The 22006-nt window shown below is 48.9% G+C and overlaps 1 long non-coding RNA gene across 2 annotated transcripts in view; it reads left to right on the plus strand.

The window, feature by feature from the left end:
- Positions 1–22006, plus strand: part of LOC139788232 (uncharacterized) — a 46367-nt gene that overhangs the window by 22864 nt on the left and 1497 nt on the right. For both annotated transcript variants that reach the window (XR_011722794.1, XR_011722793.1), the window contains exons 2-4: positions 12671–12801; positions 20436–20583; positions 21732–21883. This is a non-coding gene — a long non-coding RNA (uncharacterized lncRNA). The remainder of the gene's footprint in view (positions 1–12670; positions 12802–20435; positions 20584–21731; positions 21884–22006) is intronic.

The following is a 22006-nucleotide window of genomic DNA, read 5'->3' on the forward strand; positions in this document are numbered from 1 at the left end:
CCTGCCTGAAGAGCTCCTGAAGGAGCAGTTGTGTGGATCAATCCTGTTCTTTGTTTTCCTCCTATCTTAAACTGTAGTGGATCTGGAGCCCTTTGGCTTTACTATTGCTTGCCACTGTCTGACAGGTTTCAGAAGCTGGGTTGGTTTTTTTTTCCCCCCTCAGTCCTTGAGTAAGAGCCATCAAAAAGCAAACGAGGTAGAGCTGATGGCCCAGAAGGTGTCAGCACTTGCTTGGTGTTGAAGTAGGGTCAGATGGGAAGCAGGGACTTCCCAGTCTCTGGAGCCCATCTGGGGTCATACAGAAGAGCCCCACACACAGCCATAAAAAAATCCAAAGGCTGCTTTTAGAAATGATTATGTGTGAATCACAACCCATTAGTGTATGTTGTATCAGCTGGGAAAACATAAGGAGGTTTTCAGAACCATCATTTGGAATTTGCTTTAGGAGAAAATACATTGGGAGTCAGTGTGGCTTGTTAGCCAGGCAGACTGTGAGACAGCTGGGCTGAGGGCAGCACAGAAATTGCTCTTCTGCCTAAGGACTACAGCTGAGAAATTTCTAATTTGTTGCATAGCTTTAACTGGAGGAGACTGGAGAGTGATGTCTTTGGGGGGAGGCCACCTGAAAGAGAAGTTTTTTCTTACTTTTGCAGAACTGCAGCAGAAGTCCAGTGGTGTGACCCAGGGTGTTTCACAGCAGGTCTGGCACTGGAGGGGCTAGAGCACACGTGGCTTCTGCTTCAGCTAGCAGGGTGGTGCTGGGTGGTGCTGGGTGCTGGACCTTGGACGAGCCCAACACCCTTCCAGGAGGATGGCACCAGGGCTCTGGATCACTGCCATTCCTTCAGCTGCTTCCTTCTCCAGTGCACTTGAGCAAGGCCTGGTGACATGCAGGCAAGCCCAGCTTGGCTGTGTCACCAAGGAGAGCTTGAAGTCAAGGATCATCATCTAATTAGTCCGTGCAACACTTAGCAAGGTTATTTTTATCCTAAGCCCTTCAGAACAGACATCATCCTTCCACCTTAATTCTTTCAGAACTTGGTCTCTATGGAAACCCTCCTGTAAACGACTGCTCCTTTCATTTCTGTACTTCTGAGCAGCCCTCCAGGGCTCCCTCTGTGTCCCTGTATGTGGCCACACATAGACCTGTGCACACATGGGCCCAGGGGGACACCAACCTGACCTCTGTGCCTTACTGCTGGGCTTCCTCTCCACCCTTCAGATGACAGCACTTGCGTTTTATTTCTTCCAAGCACTGCGTGGTTAGGTCTGCAAACCTCTGAGGGGTCTTTGTCTCCAAACCAGAGGGAGGTGGGAATGGGAGGGAAGGCAGAAATCTTTGTGATGCTCCCATGGGATTTGGGGTAGGTGCCTGTAGGATGCTGCTTGTGGCTCTTGGAGCTGTGTGAATGGGATATAGGGTTTGGAAAAGCCACTTTTCCAGTAAGCCTCTCATATTCAAGAGCAGTTGTTACTGATTTCTCTAGATTTCTCTTGTGAACACAAGAGGGCCACGTTTGGTGGGGAAAAAAAAAAGCTCAGGGCAGCTTTGTAAGGGGAAAAGGAGCAGGGTGAATGGAAGGAGCGAGCTGGGTATGGTGCACTTTAATTGCATCAGGCTGGGGGGAGGATGCAGTGTCTGACTCTGATGTTCAGCTGCATCTCAGTCACATCAGCATCAGCTCCTGCTTCCCTTCTGCTGTTTTGCCTCTCTGTTAGTCCCATCACTGGTAGATGAAGACCCCTCAGGTTTAATGTAGCGATCCTCCCAGCACTGAGGGTTGTCACTCCCTTGCTGCTCAGTGGGAAACTGAAGCACGGGCAGGCTGCAGTTTTGATCCACTGAAGAACACAGTGCTTCAAGATCAGCCTTAGCAGAACATTTTTGAAGCAGCTGACTTGAGGACAGTCATGCACAATAGGACTGAAGTGCGTCAGCTCTCACGATTGTCCTATTGGAGGATTTTCCTCTCTGTTCCAAGAAAATCTCTTCTTCTTGTAGGCACCTGCAGGGGCTCTGGGATTGGGACAGCAGCCTTGTGGCTGACACATAGGAAGGGTGCTCAGCAGGCTGGGCAGGTGACAGATAGGTTCTGGCAGCAGGTCCAGCTCCAGCCACCCTGTGGGCAGGCAGCTCTGCAGCCACTTCTGCACCCTGGAACCAGGAGCAGCACCAGTACTGCCCCAGGTGGTCCAGCCCAGTATCTCCTCTCCCTCTCCCTCTCCCTCTCCCTCTCCCTCTCCCTCTCCCTCTCCCTCTCCCTCTCCCTCTCCCTCTCCCTCTCCCTCTCCCTCTCCCTCTCCCTCTCCCTCTCCCTCTCCCCTCCGGTAAGTCCCTGCCTGCTGCTGGGGGGGTTCCTGGAGAGACGAGAGAGGGAGGGACTGCTGTGAACTGTTGGGTTAATCTGTTTCTCCATGCGTCTGTACATGCTCACATGAAGGGATGTCACAGGGGGCAATGGAGTTTCACCCCACACCCACCCACTTAACACTCGCGGAGGTGAGGCTGAGAGCACCCAGGGGTGCTGCTGAGGAGCCAGCAGGGCTGAGAGGTGGAACAAGCCCACTGAGAATAAAACAGATCTGAAAGCCTTTGAGCAGTGCCAAGGGTTAATATTGTTCTCCGAGGATGGCTCTCTTTTTTTTTTTTTTTTTTTTTTTTTTTTTCCTAGAAATTCCTCTCCTAAGCACCCGTGCTCCTCCCCTTTCCTCTCACCCTCCAGGCCAGCAGAACTGCTCAGGGACATCAAGGGACATTCCCTCATTGCTGCACTCTCCTCTTTGGAAAGGATTCAGAGCTGCTCCAGCAATTTTAACTCTGTCCTCAATTCCACATCTCATTTGCTGTCAAGTCCATAAGGCTGCCAGCACCCTCAGAAGGATGGCAGTGAGCAGCCTGGCCCAGCCCTGCAGACTCCTTCAGCAGTCGCTAGAAAAGGAGATTTCATTTGGGTTTTTGCAGCCCTGGCTGGGAACCAGAGCTGGCACCAGAGATTGTTTTTATGAATAACACCCTGGCAAAATAGAGCTGGTAGCACCATGGGTGGGATGTATATTTAATCCGTCCCCTTTCACTCTTGGCTTGGCACACCGGCAGGTGGCAAAGTGGTTGAATGTCTCTTGCTGTGTGTGTTGGGGGTGCCCAGGACTGGGTCTGTGGTCCTGGGCTTTGCACAGCCATTGAGTCACCAGCTGGCATGGGGACAGGGCTCAGGGTCTTTCCTGTTGCATTCAGTGTGGGCTCCTGGCACTGACCAGGGCTTGGTGAGAAAGATTAGAAACGGAGAGATCTTTTTAAGAAACAGATAACAGGGGATCAGCTTCCCATTGGCTTCATTTGTTTCACCAGGCTGGAGTCTGTTGGTTCTCACTGCAAAGCCCTGCAGAGCTCCCAGCTTTGGTTCTGTGAGAAGGCAGCGTTTTGTCTTCTGCACTATTCCTGAGAAACTGGAATACCAGTGCTGAAGACTTTGTGGAGACATTCAGCATCTCAGCATAAGCTGTTGGGCTCTGTGAAGAGATTCAGTCCTGTGGCTCTCATGGGTATCTGGGCAGCATCCAGACACCAGCCCCTGCAGCTCCTTTTCTGTTGTGAGCACAAACTGCTGCTCTCTGCTGCACAGGAGCATGGCAGAAGTTAAATTTCATAGCTGGAGCAAATAGCCTCTTACTTGGCTTCTGGTGCTGCAGCAGGCTCAGTGCTCAAGCTGAATGAACTTTTCCAAGCTGCCAGAGTGATTTAGGAGCTCACAGACAAGTTCATAGAGTGCAGCAAGTTGTGCACCATCTCCTCTGTGCAGCCATGCAGCAAGGCAGGGGAAGTTAGCTGGGGTTTCAAACCACCCAGGCAGAGCTTCAGAGCTTCCAGATTGGGGCTAAGGCAAGTCCCTGGCCCAGAGAAGGGGGGCACAAACATGCCCTAATCCCACAAAAGCCCTGGTAGCCACAGCAGGATTTTTCATACTGGGCTCCAGTGGGACAAGGGCTCACACTGAATCTGGCTGGAAGAATTTTCTTCCAATAATCTTATTCTGAGTGAGAAAAACACTGTGCACTGTTCTCCATTGTGGTCAAGGCAAGATTTCTTAATTAAAAATAAAGTTCTTAAAATAAATTAAAATTCTTAAAGTAAATTGGAGGGGATTAAGGCAAGGAATGGGGAAGAATTAGAAGAGAAACTTCAGTGACAGGCAGTGGGGTTGGGCCCCACAACCTCCAGGATGCTGCTTAGCCGCATTTGAGAACCTCTTCAGCCTCCAGCCCTGGAGGCATTTGAAAGGCATTTGCACCTGGTCCTTAAGGCCATGGTTTAGTAGTTGACTGTGGTGTTGGTGAAAGGTTGGACTGGATGAGCTTGGAGGTCTCTTCCAAACTAAACATTTCATGGGTTTGTGGAGCAGAGCCTTTCCCTGCTTACAAAGCGCTTGCCAAAGGGACTCATTCCTCTGGAACTGGGGACAAGTCTGCTCCTTGCTCTGTTGGAGAAACAAGTGCAGAGCAGTGGCTTTCCCTTTACTGTTGAGATGGTATCACTGGCAAGAAACAGCATCCAATTTCCTGATCCTTTGTTTGAACAACAAACAAATGAGATCCCAGCACTGCAGTCGAGACACATCTTCTTCATAAATATCAGGAGGCATGAGGCTCAGGCTTTAAACACCCAACTTGAAATAATGCCTCAAGCCAGAGCTGTTCCCACTACCTTGAATACAGCCCCACTCCATCAGCAGGTTAAAATAATAACAAATAAAACAGGGAATTATAGCAGTGCAATACTGGAAAATGAGGCTGTCATTTTGACTCTGCTTTGGGAATCAATCACCAAGTCTTGGAATCGGGTTCTGCTATTAAGGGCTGGAAGAAGGAAAGATTAAAGACATGTCCATGAAAGTCTCTTTCTGCAAGTATGCTGATCTTCCCAAATTTTAAACACATCTTTTGTCATTCCTTAGCCATGGTTTTTATCATTGCCTTCCAAGTTGTTGTCCTTTTTGGCAGTTATTAATTATCAAGTGTTAAAATCTGTTTCACAGGTGGGGAGGGAGGAGGGAGATTTGACTGTGCAGAGTTGGAGTAAGAGGCACATGGCAGAGCCCTCTTCTCATTTGCAGCAGTGAGCTGGAGGAGCTGACAGCAAAGTCCCAGAGCTTTTAGCACCCTTTCCACTGACTGAAATTTCATCCCTTGCACCCTTCCTTTTGGGCTTCACAGCCAGGTCTTTTTTCCTGGAAAGCAGGAGGCCCAGCCAGGCAGCCTCGCGTTGAGGGTCCAGCTGAGCCATTGGGATGCTGAAATCCACATCCCAAACCTTCTGCAGCTCTGTCAGTGCATCCCTCTCAAAATCATTTTGCTTCCTAACATGAGAAACAAAAAGAGGGAAATATCTTGGAGCAGGAACTCCACTTGCAGAGATCCAACTCATGATCAGCAACCCTTCATCCCTGTCCCGTTCTGCACCATTTCTTCTTACTTTCTTCTTCTGGCTGCTCTGGAAAGGCTTCTCTCCTCCTCTCCCAGCATCGGCTGCTGTGGGATGTTTGGAAGTGGGTGGGATGCTGGTGAGCCCTGGGTGAGGGGGCTTCCATCTCCCCGGCTGCCGAGCTGTGGGACAGAGCTGTGCCTGCCTCAACAGGTTCCTCCAGTTCAATGTCTTTCCAGCTCAGAGAGTGAAGTGCTGTGTGCCTTGATTTCTTCCCTCTCCCTCCCTTCCCCTTCAGGTGTTTCGAAAGAGTTTTGTTTGAACTAAACAGCATTTTGGTTTTCCTGCAGAACCATCATGTATCGCGCCTCTGTTTTCCCTCCGCCGTAACAGCCTCTGACATTATTTTGATGAGAAGATTTCTCAGCATTTTGAAACCATGTTCACTCTTCCCTTGCTCGGGGTTGCTTTTTAACCCTCTGAATTTCAGCAGCCCTGTTGCAACTCCTGGGGGAATCTACCAAAATCTGAAGGGCCTCCAGGGACCAATTCCCTTTTCCTCTTCATTTCCAGGGCTGCAAACTGCCTGGGAGGTTTTGTCCACACAGGGAAATCCCCCCACATGGTTGTGCTGGGTGGATTATTCTGCTCTAGATATGCTGGATTAGCAGCCGGTGGAGCTGAATTTAGTTTGGAAAAAGAGAAAATCCTTGCCACATAGGCAAATCCTCCTTGTGGAGACACAGCTCCTGTCCACAGAAGACAAAAAGGCAGCTGCTTTGCCAGACACCAGAACATTGATTTTCTTGGCAGAAGGACCCAACATAAATTATTTCCTCATGGCAAAGGCAAAGTTGTATGAGGGGCAGAGAGGGTGCCGGTCTGTGCATGCTGGGAAAGGTGTGGATGGGTGCAGATGGCTTTTCCATCCTAAGGATGCCAGCAGAGTTGGCTTGAGAATGTCAAGGCAGGGACTTGTTTTTGGAGCAGCTTTGCAGCCTGATTTCATACCCAGATGCCTGATTCCCTTAGCATTTCCTCTGCAGCAGTTTTCCCCAGCAGCTGAAGATTGTCTGGCAGAACTGGGTGCATGGGGGACCACTCCAGGGCCCATGTCCCCCCTCCTCTACTCTGCTGCTCTGAACTCCATTCCATAGGCTTAGACTGAGCTCAGCAATTCAGTTCTGTCTGTGGCTTGGGGTGGAAGTAGGGGAGGAAGAGGGGGAGGACAGGGAAGGTGCTTCCAGCTTAGTGGCAGTGTTTTGTGCTTCAAATTGGAAGCTTTTCAAAGCCTTCCAAAGAAGCTTAGCCGAGTCTGCAGGTAGGATGTGCTTTAGAATTTCCTGGCATCTCTTAATCACTGGCTGCATCCAAAGGGAATTAAAGAACGTCAATCAACATAAATTATTCTTCACGGGAGCATCAGCAGTGTGGGCAGTTTTTATTGTAACTTAAGCAGGAAATTGAAATATCAGCATCAGAGTGTGAAATACGGCATTGCAGGGAATGTTCTTCATAAAGCAAGAGGAGAAATGTAAAGAAGATTACATACTATTAGTCCCACTAGAATTTTGCTCTTAATCTGCCTTAAATTGAAAAATTGTTTAGAAGTGTTAGCAGCTTTCTTCTGCCTTAAAACAGAGGAAGGGATCACAGGCACGTGGCACCCAGGGGGGATCTGGGACGTGTTGCGACTGGAGGGCTGTGAGCAAGGAGTGTTGGGATCTCCACTTCCAGAGGGGATTGCTTGGATTCCCTTACAGCCACAGCAGGGAGGCCCTTTGGGGAGGCAAAGCACCAGGGGGGATGTGCTGGAATGGCAGGAGGCAGCAGGGCTGGGCCTCCTTGTGTCCCATGTCTTCACTTCTTACCTTCCTGGGACATCTCCAGTCCCTTCAGGCCTCAGAAGCACATCCTGGCTCCTGGCAAGAAGGGAGATCTGGAGCCCCATCAGGGGTGTTTGGTTCAGTTGGTGGCACTTGGCTGCACAATTTAATTGAATTCCGAATGTTTTGAAAGGGGGGCAGGGAGCTGTCCTTCTGTCACAGCAAAAGAATGACATTTGGTAAATACCCAGGGAAAGAACATTCCAGGAAAACATCTTCCAGGCTCTGGTGGGTTTTGTTTCATCTGCTTGGAGTCATTCCACCCCATACCATGGAAAGATTTCAACTGGGGGGGTTTGATTGTGTTATAATATTAAACACGGAATATGAAATGACAATCAAACCTTAGCATTAATATTTTAATAGAATCCAAAGGTTGAAACAAAATATGAAAACTGTAGAGGAAATGTGGGGTAGAGAAGGCAGGTGATAGACAAGGGATTTGTGTCCACATCATCAGCCACTTCTGTCTTCTCTGCATCACAGTTATCCTGACACTGTGCCCATCACCCCAGCCTGCCTGCTGCTTGCTTTCCTCTTAACCTGAGAAGCTTCCCCCTTTCCTTTAGACTTTGGAAGGGACTCAGGCAAGAAGGAGAAAATGTGTCCTCACTGTTTTTGTAAATAAATGACTCTTGATCTTGAAGTTCACACCAAAGAGAGCACCCCTGTGCTCCAGGGCACCACAAAGAATGTCACTGAGCTTGGAACTCACAGAAGAAGAAATTTCCTTGCAGGGAGAGAGTTTATGTCTACAGTATGTCAAGAAGAAAAGCAAAGAGAAAGAGAAGACTCTAGGGGGTAATTTTTATAGCATGCATTGAGAGAAGACACAAACTTTGAAAGCTCCCAACAGTTGACAATCTGTTATTGCTGCACAATTCCTGTTACCTTTCTGCTTGGAAGCATCTGAATGGTTTCAGAGTGAGGGTGGGCATAATGTTTATTTACCAGGCCTGGCTGTATTAGGGACATTCATTTCTTGTTCATAACCTGCCCTTTTATTTTGAGGGGAGCTGGAACATGGATGGATGTGTAGTAAGATTATCTGCTCTGTCTCAGGTGTTCTCAGCACACTCAGGATTTTGGGATCACAGCCATCCAGTGCTTGGACACAGGGCTGGAATGGGTGATTGTGACACCACAGGCCAGGGAAAAACTAGAGCTGTGCTTCAGATGCTGGTAGCTACCCAGCGGAGTTTGGTTTCCCTGGGAATTGGGGCTCTCAGGAGAGCAAGGGTTAAGCAGGGACTCAAACAGGGGCTTCATTTGCTTTTAGGCATCCTGCTTTTACCAGTAGTGACTGGCTCTGTTGGGCTGTAATGAAATAGGCACTGAAGTTCCCAACTGCTTGGACTATTTGAACCTGTCAGCCTTAAACTTCTCCCTTTAGGTGTCCAGTGCTAATAGCATTAAGTCTTCTATTACTGGGTAGAAGATGAATGGGTTGGAGAAGCCTAAGGAAATTTGCCTTGGTTGTTTCTCTTAGAGACAGAATTTGTGGTCCTTGGTTTTCTCATCTCACTGTCTGCCATCCTTAGCCCAGGTTTCCTGCTGGGGGGCAGAGCCCAGTAGGTTTTCTGAAAACCTTCAGTCAAAGCCTGGGAGTTTTGGCCTCTGGTTTGCTCAGGCCATGGAAGCAGAGCCTGGGAGAGGCCTCGTCCTTGGTGGTGGAGTTTGATGTTGGATTTACCTCCCGCTGAGGAGAAGACTTTGAACAGGGAACATCTTGTGACCTTCGGTTATGGCTCTAAGGCTTTGTTCTCCAGCCAATGACTGATGGGTGAATAGGAGTCCTGGGAAGTCCCCAAAGCCTCAAAGAAAGCAAAAAGCTTTAACCCAGAGCTGCAAACTCTCCCAGGGGACTTTTAGTGAAGCACTGAGGAGGGGTGGGATTGTGGGACACCCAGAATGATGTCTGGAAACCCAAGAGCAGGGAACACCGTGATTCCCACTGCTCAGTCTGTACTGGTACAGTGTCTCTGCTTCCCAGTCAGGCCAGGCCTGCATTGCCCTTCCCCATAGCCCTCCTCTTCCTCACCCTTACAACAACCCCAGGACTGGGATTCAGCACAGGGCTTAGGGGAATCTTCACTTTGGTCTCTGATCTTTTGAGGTCCCTTCCAACCCCTCGCTTTCTGTGATTCTCTGAATCATTTCAGACTCAGTGCCTCAGTTTGTGCTTCACTAAATGGTACCATTTGTCCCTCAGGAGCTCAAGGAGGAGCAGATCAGTTACAGAGAGCTGGGATCTCCAGCCTCTTGGTGCCACAATGCCAGAAATCTGCCAGCTTATAATTAGCTGCCATGAATAATTCATTGCAGCCACCCTGTCCATCAGATCTGACAGCCATAATCGTTTTGCCAGCAAAATCTGGGGTTTGTCTTATTTGTGAAAATGATTCAGGCAGTGGTTTTTTTAAAGAGGGGAGGGAGGGCTTTGTGGGTCTGTGCCTGTGTATAAATATATATAGATGTATTACATCCAAATACACAAAAACATATATATAGCTCCAGGCACACACACGGTTATGCTTGGTGTGTGCTCACTCTGAAATAAAAGCTTTGTTTGTATAGCATGGATCAAACCTCTCAGTGATGTAACTGCTGAAACCAATTGGATTGTGGGAGGAATGAAGGCATATTTATACCAGCTCTCTTTCACAGTCTGAAAATACCCTGTAATGCTGAATAGATGTGTTTTTAGGCAGCTGCATTTAGAAATACCTCCAGACCCCTGCTTTTTGTTGGGTTTGGAAAGCATCAGAGTCTTGTGAGGAGCCCTCAGATCTCCTCAGATCTTTTGGCTCTGAAAGCCTCCATCACACCCCCCTCTCTGTGCTTTTATTCTTAAACACAGGATGTGTCCAGGCTTTATTAATTTCTAACACCAGCTGATGGGGCTGGGGAATGGATGGGGCTAGGAAATATCAGAGGTGGCAGTTGGTGCTGCTAGCCCAGCAAGGAGTGGTTTTGCCTGGAAGTTGCTGTAAATGAAAATTTAAGAAGAAACCCACCCCCAAATGATCTGGACAAAAAATGTCGCCGTGGTGTAAATCTGGAGCAGCTCCCCTGGTTGTGGATCTGGTGCAGCACCCTGGGGTGGTTCCACCTTTTGGTCCAACTGTGTCAGGAGGGTGAAAAATCATCTCCTCCTTTTCTCTCCTCCTCCTCTGGCAGTTTCCTCCTCTCCCTGCTCCGCACTGTTTAACCCTTGGGTTGATGCCACACTTCAATCCAAAGCTGAAAAATCAGAGAAAAATGAGCTCCAGGGAGAAAAGGGGTTTTAGGGAGGGGGAGAAGGGACAAGCTTGCTTTTCCTGGGCTGGTGGATGCAAGGAATAAATCGAGTGGTATCCTCAAAACCCCTGACTGATACCAGCCTGAGCCTGGGGACTTTGGGACCTCCTGGGGAGTGCTCCCGTCCTGAGCTGCTCCCAGATTTCCCCTCAAGCCCTTTGCTGCCTGCAGAGCAGTGGGAGGAGAGACTTTGAGAGCTCCCTGTGCTGGGACCCGAGGGGGATTCAGTGTTCAGGAAGGGCGCTGGGGATGGAGAGAAGGGGAGGTTTTGCTTAGCTTTCTGTTAAAGGAGAGCAAGGCAACCTCTAGAGGAAAATGTTTCTCTTCTAGGAAGGGAGGAGACGCCTCAGTTGGGATGTTTGGGGAGAAAGAACAGCAGGAATGGGAGCACAGGGAGCATCTGGGCTTCAGTCCCAGCTCAGGAGCTGAGAGCTGCTGATGGACAGAGCAGAACAGGAACCCCAACACCTGGGTTCTCCCCTGACACTCGGGTTCTCCCCTGCTGTCACCATGCGACCTTTGAAAATCCACCTGCTCTGAAAGAGCCCAGCCCCTCCACAAACACCTTTTGCAGTGACATGGGCCCTCCCAAGGCCACAGCCCTGACATGTTTTGGACCAGTTCTGCTGGACCTCAGGAAGGGAAGAGCAGTGCTGGCCCCAGATGAGATTGGGGGATGCAGACTGGATCCCTCCTCACCTGCTAGCATCTCTAAAACAAGGGAGGAGTTGTTTTAAACTGCTCTGCAGTGGCAGAGGGCATCAGGAGAGGCTCTGGCAGGAGCTCACCAGCTCCTTTCTCCCCATCTCTGCTCAGTGATCCCAGGAAGAGGTGTGACACCACCTGCTAACACCCAGCTCAAGATGACTGATCCAAGAAGTGACAGCTCTTGGCAGCACATCACAAGCCTGAAAATTCAAACCAAGTCCTCCAAAACCTTCAGCTAAGAGTCAGCAAGGTGAATTTTGCCTCCTGCCCCTCTCTCCTCTTCTATGGGCTAGTGATGGAGAAGTGCCCAGAGCACTCCCTGTGATGTCTCTTGCTCTAATGGGCAACCTGGGGCTGGAACAGGGATCTGTGTGTCCCAGTGGGCTCTGGAGGCAGCTCTTGGGCAGCTCAGAGGAAAGGACCCAGTTCACAGCCCAGATTTGGTGCCTAAACATGTTGTGGGAGGTGTGATGGGCCACTGAGGTACCTGTGGGATGGGGAGGGGGAACATGTGAGGGGAGGGGGGAAGGTGACCATGGAAATGTGTCTGCACAGGGACTTCCAAGGGCCCCAGGATAAAGAAAACAGAGCAATGGGGCCCCAGTTGTTTTTTCTCTGTCTGCCAGCACTTAAATGCCAACACAATAACAAACACAATGCAATATTTAAAAGCCACTGTGCTTGACCCTACAAGGAGCTTTTCAACCAGGTGAAGGTCAAGGAGACAGATGTTGCTGTCCCTTGGTGGGTTCACCTCCTCCTCATTCCCTGCATGACTGAGGTGAGAGACAAAGAGTTCCTGAGATGAACATTTGGGTGGAATCATGGGGGATGGATGTGAAACCAGCGTGGGGCATGGAGTGACCCCTGGAGCTGATGCTTTGGACCAGGAAGGCCAAATGAGAGGGAGAATCAGTCTCCAAGGAAGGAAGAAAAGTGTCTGAGGAGTAGCACTGAGAAGCAGCTTTTCTCAGCGTGTGCTGTTCAGACCTATCAGGCTGAATTTGTTTGTTGTTTGGTCTTGATGGTTATCAGAGCTGGCACTGATGTATCTGCCCAGCTCTCAGAGCTTGAAGGCCACAATCTGTGGCTGCAGTGCCCCAGGGGGATGGAGATGAGCTGGAGCCGGGCCTGGTGTGGTCTGCTCAGAGGTGCTTTGGTCCTGGCTGGCTGGAGCTGCTCCTCAGCAGCATTTCACCTGCTGCCTCTGCTCCCTTTCCTTGGGCCAAGGCAGACCGAGAGCTTTTTATTGCTTGTTTCCCAAGCTGGAAACCTTCTTGCTCACTGGTTTTTGCAGATTTAACCTTTCCAACCTCCTGTCCTCTGGCTTCAGAAGAGACTTTTTCTTTCTCACCAGGTTTCAGTGAAGCCCCATGCAAGGCTGCAGCTCTGAGTCACTGTCAGAACCAGGTTGTGAGGTCCAGCAGAAGGCAGAACCCAGGATCTCCTGCAAGCAAAACCCCTCAATCATTTGACAACCAGTGGTATGTAGCAAATGTTGTTTTGGAGATGAGAAAAGGTCACCAGTTGCTGTGGTGGCATTTCACCCCTTGTGCCCTCATTCGAGGTTTCTCCTGAGTAAGTCACTAGTTTTATTTATTGAACAATGACACTGACTTGTTTTTTTTTTCCTCAGTCTGTGCAAAATATGAGCCAAAACATGTACCAAGATGTGCCAAGGTAAGAGGAGAGATGGTCAGAGCTTAGATGCTTTTCACACTCAAAGCACCTGAAAGGTGCTAGGTAGTAAGCACAAAATTGAGACATTTCAGGACATGCTTTAGGGGGTGATCCAGATATTGATGTAGAGATTATACTCAGGGGATGTTGACAGTGGGATGCAGTGGTCTTAGAGGTCTTCTCCCACTGTGACAATTCTGTGATTCTCTGATTGTAAAAGAGAGGATTAAGCTGGTGGGTGTGTTGGTGGTGAGAGCATTGAGTTAATGGCAGGGACATTAACTCAGGGGCTGGGAGGTTGTGGTCACAGCCAGCTTTGGATGAGGAGATCCAAGGACAGGAACCTGGCTGGGATTTGGGATCTGGAAGTTGTGCTCCTGCCCTGCTGGAGTCCCCTGAGTCCTGCCTGGCTGCAGGGATGGTGAGGCTGGCACTGAGCAGATGCAGGGGGAGCAGAACAGCACCAGATCTCAGTCCTGGGGAACGGAGGTGGAATTATTGAAGCTTTGGGTATTAAATAATTGGAACTGTCTTGGTCAGGAGCTGAGTTTCTGGTTATTCTTCACAGTGAATTTTGAGAGCCCTGAGTTAAGTACCCCCAGCAGTCAGCAGCATGTGATGGGGAGAGGCCATGGGGTTGTTCTTTCCCACTGGTGGTCAGTTTCTTAGGCAGCTTGATATTTTTTGGTACTTGCTTATTTGTGTTTACCTCTTTTATTTATACTGGGGAAGGATGAAAAGGTCACAACCCACATCCTTGTCTTTGTAAATGCCACACATACCCTATTTCATCTCTCCCACACTGATGATGTTGCTGTATTCCTGCTGCCACTCCAGGCAAGGCTACCAGGTTCCACCTGGATGAAACGTTGCCTAAATCTACCTAGAATGGAATTGGTTTTGGGGTACAGTAGACAAAAAGCAAATTTTTCCAAGCACTTGAGGAGAAACTGCAATGGTTTTGACTCATAGGAACCTAATTTATACGGACTAAAACTTACAGGCAGGCTTAGTCTCCTCACAAAAGCCTTTTAAAACATAGTCTCAGAATCCAATATGGATTATAAATCATTAGAACAGAAGAAGAGGCACCAATAAAATAGATTAGACTATAGAAAAGATCTCAAAGCATAAAGAGATGAGTAGCTCAAGAAGATGAGATTAGACAGAGCAGCTCTTCGTCTGCTCCCCTGGTTTCCTGTTCAATCTCCCAGCCAAAACCAGCTCATGCCAACAGTGTCCAAAATCCAAACATGCTTCCTTTAGGCTTCAAAATGAGGCAGCATTTGAATTTGTCCAGAGCTCTGCCTCCATCCCAGCCTGCGTGTCTGTACTGAGATGAGAAAAGAAAGGAGAGGAAGGCAAAGTGCTGGCAGTTATAGGGGCCATGGTCCAAAATCTTCCCTGGAGCTGGGGAGCAATGGGGAACTGCTCAGAGACCTCATGGACTTGGGTTCTCTGGAGTGAAAAAAGAGGGGAGGAGCTCAGGCAAACAAAATCACTCCCTGCCTAGGTTTTGATGGATCTCTACTCCACCCCAGCAGTGGAGTTGACCCTTTAGGTATCTTGCTTATTCTTGCTGGAGGTCTTTAATGTTTGTTTTTCCAGAAGCAATCATTCCAATGCAGTTAAAGGCTTCTGAAAGCAATTAACTCACTTGCTTCAGGTCCCCACCACTGGGTATTACTGCAGACTGGGAAACATTTTCCGTTTGTTTCTATTAAGGAGGAAAAGCAGAAGATTTGCAAAGATGAGGCTGCAGTGAGATCATTCAGCCCTAGTGGGCTGTAAACTGAGCACCTACTCAGAGTGAGCAGAGCACTTGCAGACTCTACATGTAAGCCATGTAATCACCTTGTGAACATTCTTTCCAGCAGTAACTTCCCTGACTCCTGCCTGCTCTGGAATATTCATGTGCTCATGCATCATTTTAATGAACTTATCAACACATTCATAAGCTATTAATTAAACATTTATTAGTAATTATGCTTTGGGATCACCTCATGTGTAACTCCTGGGGTTACAAATCTCACCTCTGCCTTTCACCAGCTCAGTTCACAGGGTGGAAAAGCCCCCTCTGCACAGTCCAAGGCTCCTGCTCTCCTGCAGCTCAGCTCTTCCTCATCAGCAAATTCTGCTTCCCTGGGACACGTGGGAATGAGCTGGGAAGAGAAAACAGCAGAATTCCCTGGGTGATGCCCCATGTTACCAAAGCAAATGTGTGCTGGGGGCAGCAGCCTGCAGATCCTCACTGCAAATGGTACAGGGATTTCCAGAGGAGAATTAATGGACTTTCCTTGGCTAGAATAGAAGAAAATGTTCTACATGTGGTTGTTTATTATTTCAGCTTCAGTCACTGTACTTGCTTATTGCTTCCATCTGTTGGCATCAAACTATTGGCTCTTGTCTCAGCACTGGGCTGTAAACCCTTCCTGGGCAGGGAGCATGGTTTGGGGAGAGGCAGAACAGACAGCTGAGAAATTCAGGTCCTTAAAGGCTTGGGATGCCTTGGAATCAGTTCCAGAGAGGAACTTGGGTTCTTCATTCCCAGAGGTTTCATTCAGGAAGAAGTATGTTTGATGTCCTGAAATATTAAAGGTATAAATTGTTCTCCTCTGCTCTTGTGAGACCCCAACCTGGAGTCCTGTGTCCAGTTCTGGAGTCCCCAACATCAGAAGGACACAGAGCTCCTGGAAGGTGTCCAGAGGAGCCAGTCAAATGCTGGGAGGGCTGAGCGCCTCCCTGGGAAGCCAGGCTGAGGGATTGGGGTTGTTCAGCCTGGAGAAGAGGAGGCTCCCAGGTAAGCTCAGAGCAACCTCCAATATCTGAAGGGGCTCCAAGAAAGCTGGGGGAGGGCTTTGGACACGGGGGGGTAGGGAGAGGACAAGGGGAAATGGTTTAAAACTGGAAGAGGGGGAATTTAGGTTGGATATTAGGAAGGAATTCTTTAATTTGAGGGTGCTGAGCCCCTGGCCCAGGTTGCCCAAGGAAGCTGTGGCTGCCCCATCCCTGGCAGTGTCTCAGGTCAGTTTGGGTGGGGCTTGGAGCAACCTGGGCTGGTGGGAGATGTCCCTGCTCATGGCAGGGGGATTGGAACTGGATGAGCTTTAAGGTCCCTTCCAACCCAGACCATTCTGTGATTCTATGAATCTATGACATTTTAAGTCATTTGCTTTGGGCCATCACATCTCCAGTTGGTGCCTCAGGGGATCATTGGCTTTTTTGTGCAGCGTTCTTGGGGAACCAGCAGACCCAGACCAATAATACGTCAACTCTTACTTGGGCAGAAGTTGTTCTGCTTCTTCCTTGCTGCCCCTCCTCCGTAGTGCAGCCAGGACAGGATCAAGGAGGTCACCTGGGAAGTCTGGAATCATGGGGAAGGACACAGCTCCTCTCTTCCCTGTGACTGGATTCACCAACAGCGTTACTCAGCGGAGCTCAGAGTGATTTAGGAGGGGCCATGGAACCCCACTGGTGGCTCAAACAAAACTGTGTCCTCTGGTGGCTCTGTGCTGCCCCAAGGGCTGGGGAGAACAGTGCCATGCAGGTGGCTCTGCCACTGCCACGTGGAGATGTGGCTGAGCTGGCAGGCATGGGAGATGCTGCACTGCTTTGTGTGCTGGTTTATAAATTTTAATCCTTGCTTTGAATTTTCCAGCAGAATGGGTTTGCTCTACCTCTGGGCTGGAGGGAAACTTGGTTACCCTGGAAACATGAAGATGACAGAGCCATCCTTCACTGGTGAGAGGGAGAGGATGAGAGAGAAGCAGTTGACAAAGTATGGGGAGGAGGACCTAGGGAGTTAAAGGGCCTTTCAAAGGAGCCATTTTCACCTCCTGCATCAATGCTGGGAGCAAGGAGTGCTCAGGTACCACCGGTGGTCAGGATTTCCCAGCACTTCATCAGATCTCCCATAGCAGTGGACTCACTGGAGCAATTTTGACAATAAAGCAGAGGGTAATGGATTAATGGTAACAGCTCCTTGCTCCCTTCCCAGTTCTGGCAGTCTGGAATCAGTTTGTACTTTACGTATTTAATCTTTTATTTCATTTAAACTCAGGATGTTGTGCATGCTGAACACACCTGAAGGTCAGAGAGCCTCTCAGTGAGGAAATGGCCAAGCTGCAGAACAAGAGCAAAGGGCCAAAGAACAATCTGGGAACAGGAGGAATCCAGCCATGCCCACCTGGAGGCCACCTGCCCCTCATGGAGAACCCAGGAGGACATCAGGGAATTCAGAGTCCCATTTTTTCCCCCTGTGAACTGAGAGCTCTGAGAGATCATAAACCTCTCTCTTGGTGAGCTCTGATCTTCACTTAAAGGAGAAAGAATGCAGAATTCTGCACTTCTCACTGAACTTGCTGGAAATTTGAGTGAAGAGCAGGTAAGAAAGGATACTGCAATGCTACAGCCAGCTACTTGAAGTCAGGATATGTAGTTCCTGCCCCCTAAGTTCCCTCTGCTCACCTCCTTTTCCATGCCTTGGTGATACAAATCCCCCTCCTGCACTTTGTCTCCCTTCTGCCCTCCAGAGCACCAGTTCATATTAATCTTCTCTCTCCTTACTGGGTTGCAAAGTGCTTAAAAAAGCCAGGGCTCCATTTTCCTGCTCTTTTAAAGTCCCCTGTGCTCTTCTGGCACTGTGCAAAGAAAGGCTGATAAGCAGTAGCCTTTCATCCACACTGCTCCCAGGGCCACAGGGAGCCTGGGCTTTACCCCAGAGCTTCCAGGAGTTCCAAGGAGGAGGTGAGTTCCCCTTGCCCTGCTAAGCTGCATCCTCATCCATCTGCTCCTCCCAGGATTCTCATCAAGTTGCCACTTGTCACAGCCCCACAGCCCCTTTTCCTGGCAGCACAGCTCTGCTGATGGCTGGGGGAAGAAGAGAAAAGAGAAAGGAAATGTTTTCCCTGGAGCAAGATGGTCACCAGCGTGGGGCCAGAGAAAAGTTGTTGGGGTTTGTCAATATTCAAGGAATTCTCTGCTGGGACACAGAGGCTGCCAAGCAGCAGGGGTGAGCTGGCTGGGTTGTAGCTTGTCACTGCTGGTACCAGCAAACCTGGGCAGTCTCAGGAGGGTCCTGATGTAGGTTATGGTTATTATCCTCTTCCCCAAGAAGTCTGCAGCCCCTTTTCCTTCCTCTCACCCTGCTGCAGGAGCAGTGGCAGTGTAGCTGCCAGGACACAAGTGTAGCAAATCACATTTGTCAGTGGGGTTTGGATGGATTTCAGGTGGAAGCACAAGGAACCTGAGCATGTTTTATCCTGGCTGTACCTTCCCTGGTCTTGTGCTGCTCCTCCATCTCATTAGGGGATTAGAGCATCATTAAGCACACAGTGAAAGCCTTTGATAACACTCTGCCCCATGCTCCTCCTTGCCTTTCTTTTTTTGCATTTCTCCTGCCCTATCATCCTCTTTTTTTTTTTTTTTTTTTTTTTTTTTTTTTTTTTAACCTTGTGTTTCTTTTTCCTCCTCCCCAGTCATTTCAGGGCTGCTCTGCAGTAATACCAAGATCCAGTCTGGTTGAGGAGCCCGCGTTGTGACTGGGCTGGCACTCAGTTTTACTGGGGCAAACGTTTGCACTCAAGGCCAAATCTCTGCAGCTCTGCCCAGGCCCCCAGCAGCTCTGCCAGTGTGGGAGAGCTGAGAACACTGCAGCTGAGTTGGTGCAGAGAGGATGGGGAATGCAAGCAGATCCCCAGCCTTGGGTTCTGGTGTAAATCCAAGAGTTATTCCATGGGCCTGGATTCAGATTTACACTGGGATAGCAGTGATCAGTATCTGGTGTTCAACAGCCACTTGGCAAGCTCATTACTGGGAGCTGCAGAGTTTCCAGCCAGCACTGGAGAATGCTGGTAGTATTTTTAATAAGGGTGCTGAGACCAATCTACTCCTGGCTGGCAAACGTGACAGCAATTTAGATGGAAAGCCTCTGTTCTCCCACCAGAGACTCAGCCAGTTAGCGCAAACAAAAAGGCACTTGTAACTCTCGTTCTTTAATCTTCCTCTTTGCTTCATGCTAGATAAGGCTTCTTGACATCAAATTGCACTAATACGGTCCTCTGAAGATTAGTGCTGTGGACACTGCTTGTTGTCTGGCTTTCCCTGATATGTTTTCTGAATCTGGTGGTCAGAGCAGGGATGCTGGGCTGGAAAATGGGCTGGCTCCTGCTCTCCCTGCCTCTGACTTCCAGTCTGCCAGTGGCTGACCTTGCCTCTTGGTTTTTGCAGATGTAAAATGGGCTTAATAGATACTAGTTGCTGGGAGGGGGAGCTCATTAGGGGATGGCTAATGATTATTGGCTTGAAAATCACGGAGGAGAGGGGAAGAAACAGGAGGAAGGTTTTGCAGGGAGTGTGGGATGCAGGAGCTGCTTCTCTAGAGATCTCAGTTTTTTCCTACAGATGGTCTCATTCCTCTCATTTGAACAAAGGGGAAAAAAAAAAAAATTAAGGTCAAGCAATTTTCCCAAGGTCATATGAGATGTCTGGGAATGAGCCCAAGTGTTGAAGGTGCTGCTGGAACCAGGGGATTGTGCTGCCTGTTCACAAGTGGGCTGTAAAGGCTCTACAAGCCAATGAGAACCCAATGGGCAGGGGCAGCGCAGAACCCTGGCCCAAGGGACCAAGAGTGCCTCAATCTGGGAAACCTAAGAGCTCTGTGTTGAGGGCTGGCCACAGCACAGGGCCAGGGAGGGGAACCAGACTCATCAGATTGAGGCTGGGAAACCTTCCAGAACCTTGGCTGCACCAGGCACCAGCGTGGGGGTTTGCATAAATAGTTCTGAAATCCATCAAAGAGCTCAATTGAAATACACAGAGGAAGAAACTTCTGCATTTAGAGCTGCCCAGAGTTGCTCCACTCTCTTTGAAACCCAGTGATGCCCTCCCCTCCGTCAGCCCAGGAGCAAGGTACATTCCAGATGGTTCCCCCATCCTCAAAACTGCACTGCACAGCCGATTAAATTCTGCTTGTTGTAATTAAGCCTGACACAATTAGCTGTCAAGCAGGGCACTCATCTGTTTTATGTTGCAATCTCTTCAACAGGCGAGGCTGCTAGACAAGATTGTCACTTTTGGAAAAGATTTTCATTACTTACCCTGGGCTCTGTGTCAGGCTATGAAATAAAAATGTGCTCTGTAGCCAAGTCAGGGAAATTCTCATTTAATGTTCCACACAGTATTATGAAAGTAATGTACTCTGAAAATGAATGCATTTTGGAACATTTCGGGAGAAATGTAATTTGTCTGCTAAGTAATAACTGCATGTTCATGAATTTACTGATTTTTTTTTTTCAATATGCCTTTCGTAAAGTTGGGAAGACTTTTTCTGACCTAAAATGAGAGAAAGTGAGAAAGTGTTGTTTTTGATGGTACTCCTTCCCTCCCTCTCTCTTTTTTTTTTTTTTTTTCATTTTTCATTCTTTCTTTTCCATCATTTCCAGGCACCCTGAGGATAAGAACCAGGCCCTGCCCAATAAAAGCAGAAGCTCATCAGAGAAGAAATCTGCAGCTCCAAGTGGAGAAGACAAAATAATTGCAGTCAGTGAGGAGCAAGGGAGCTCCAGCTTTCTGTGCCTTTAGGAACAGAGGGTAAGAGACCCCATTGCTCTTCACCATTCACACGACCAACATCTGTCAGGGGAAATGCAGCTCCAGTGTCCCTCTTTTGGTGGGACTGTGAATTTTCTGCATTGCTAATGTCAGAGGCTAAGTGGCTAAGAGGTCAAACACTCAGGGTGGCAGTGCTTCTCACCACCAAAATTCAGCTTTGCAAGCAGAGAAAAGAAGGTTGGATTCTGGGTTGTCAGAGCCTTCTCTTCCCTTTGCAAATAAGATGCTGTAACCCAGCTGCTGCATTCCCTCCCTCTGCTCCAGGAGTTCACCCAGGGAATTCCTTCAGCTCTGATGCTGGAACATTCATGACTCTGGGTGAAGATCTGATGGTCTGGGTTGGGGTCTTCCCATCAGAAGAGAAAGGGCTGAGCCAGAGTTACTGGGTTCAACTGGGCAGAAATCTGGGAGGGGACAGAGGGAGAAATGAGAAATTTGACTTGTGGCAACAGATTTGGAAAATAAGAGGGAAAAAAGGTGAGGGATTACGGTGAGAATTGGGACTGTGGTCACGAGTTAGCTCTGCAAGCTTCTGCATTTACTCGAAATGTGATTTTGATAGTTGAAGGATGACGTGGTCCAGCCCTGGGTGAGCCAGGGGATCTGAGGGGGTGGTGGCACTGCATCCCTCCAAGCTGTGGATAGAAATCATTCTCTGATCTGTTTGTACCCCCAGACCTGTGTACTTAGGGCCATGTGTAGCCTTGAACAGGAGGAAGTAAAGAGGGACATACATCACTGTCTTCAGAGGGCTGCACAAATTGGGGTTGTCAGTTTATGTGTTGAGATGAAATGCAGTTTTCAGCTCATAAGAAGTTATGTGCTGAAGTTTGAACCCTGCTGTGACAAGCATTACCCAGCTTTGTTTGCTGCCTGTTACTGGCCATTAACTCCCCCGGCAGGCTCTCTCATTCAGAATTCAAGTGGCTTTAATCAGGCTTCCTTTACCTTCCTTGGGAAGGAATAAAGTTCATTCAAATTAACACCACTTTATCTCCCACAAGAAGCACCCCTGCATGAGGTTCAGTGGGAGTGTTAAAGATTGATCTGCTTGGGCACACCTTTTCCTCACTCAGATATCCTTCACAGCCAGGCCTTCTCTTGAAAAAAATCTCTTCTTTTCCTAGGAGCTGGTCTGGAAATGGTCTCATTCCTGCCCTGCTCAGGGCCAGGAGCTCAGGGCTGGAGCAGAACCCAAATCCGTCAACATTCAGCCACAGAAGGAAGGGCAGGAAAAACTCTGCAGGAGCATGAGAGCCAGCAAATAAAAGCAGAACAGGTGAGCAGGAAAATATTGTCTCTTAATTTAGCAGGGGGAGAAAAAGGGGAGCAGTGGTGATTTCAGGGCTTTGCTCACAAGAGCTGCCTCCCTGCATCTCTCTCCCTTGGACAGAAACATCCA

This window comes from Heliangelus exortis, chromosome 28 (assembly GCF_036169615.1).
Source record: "Heliangelus exortis chromosome 28, bHelExo1.hap1, whole genome shotgun sequence".
Lineage (NCBI taxonomy): Eukaryota > Metazoa > Chordata > Aves > Apodiformes > Trochilidae > Heliangelus > Heliangelus exortis.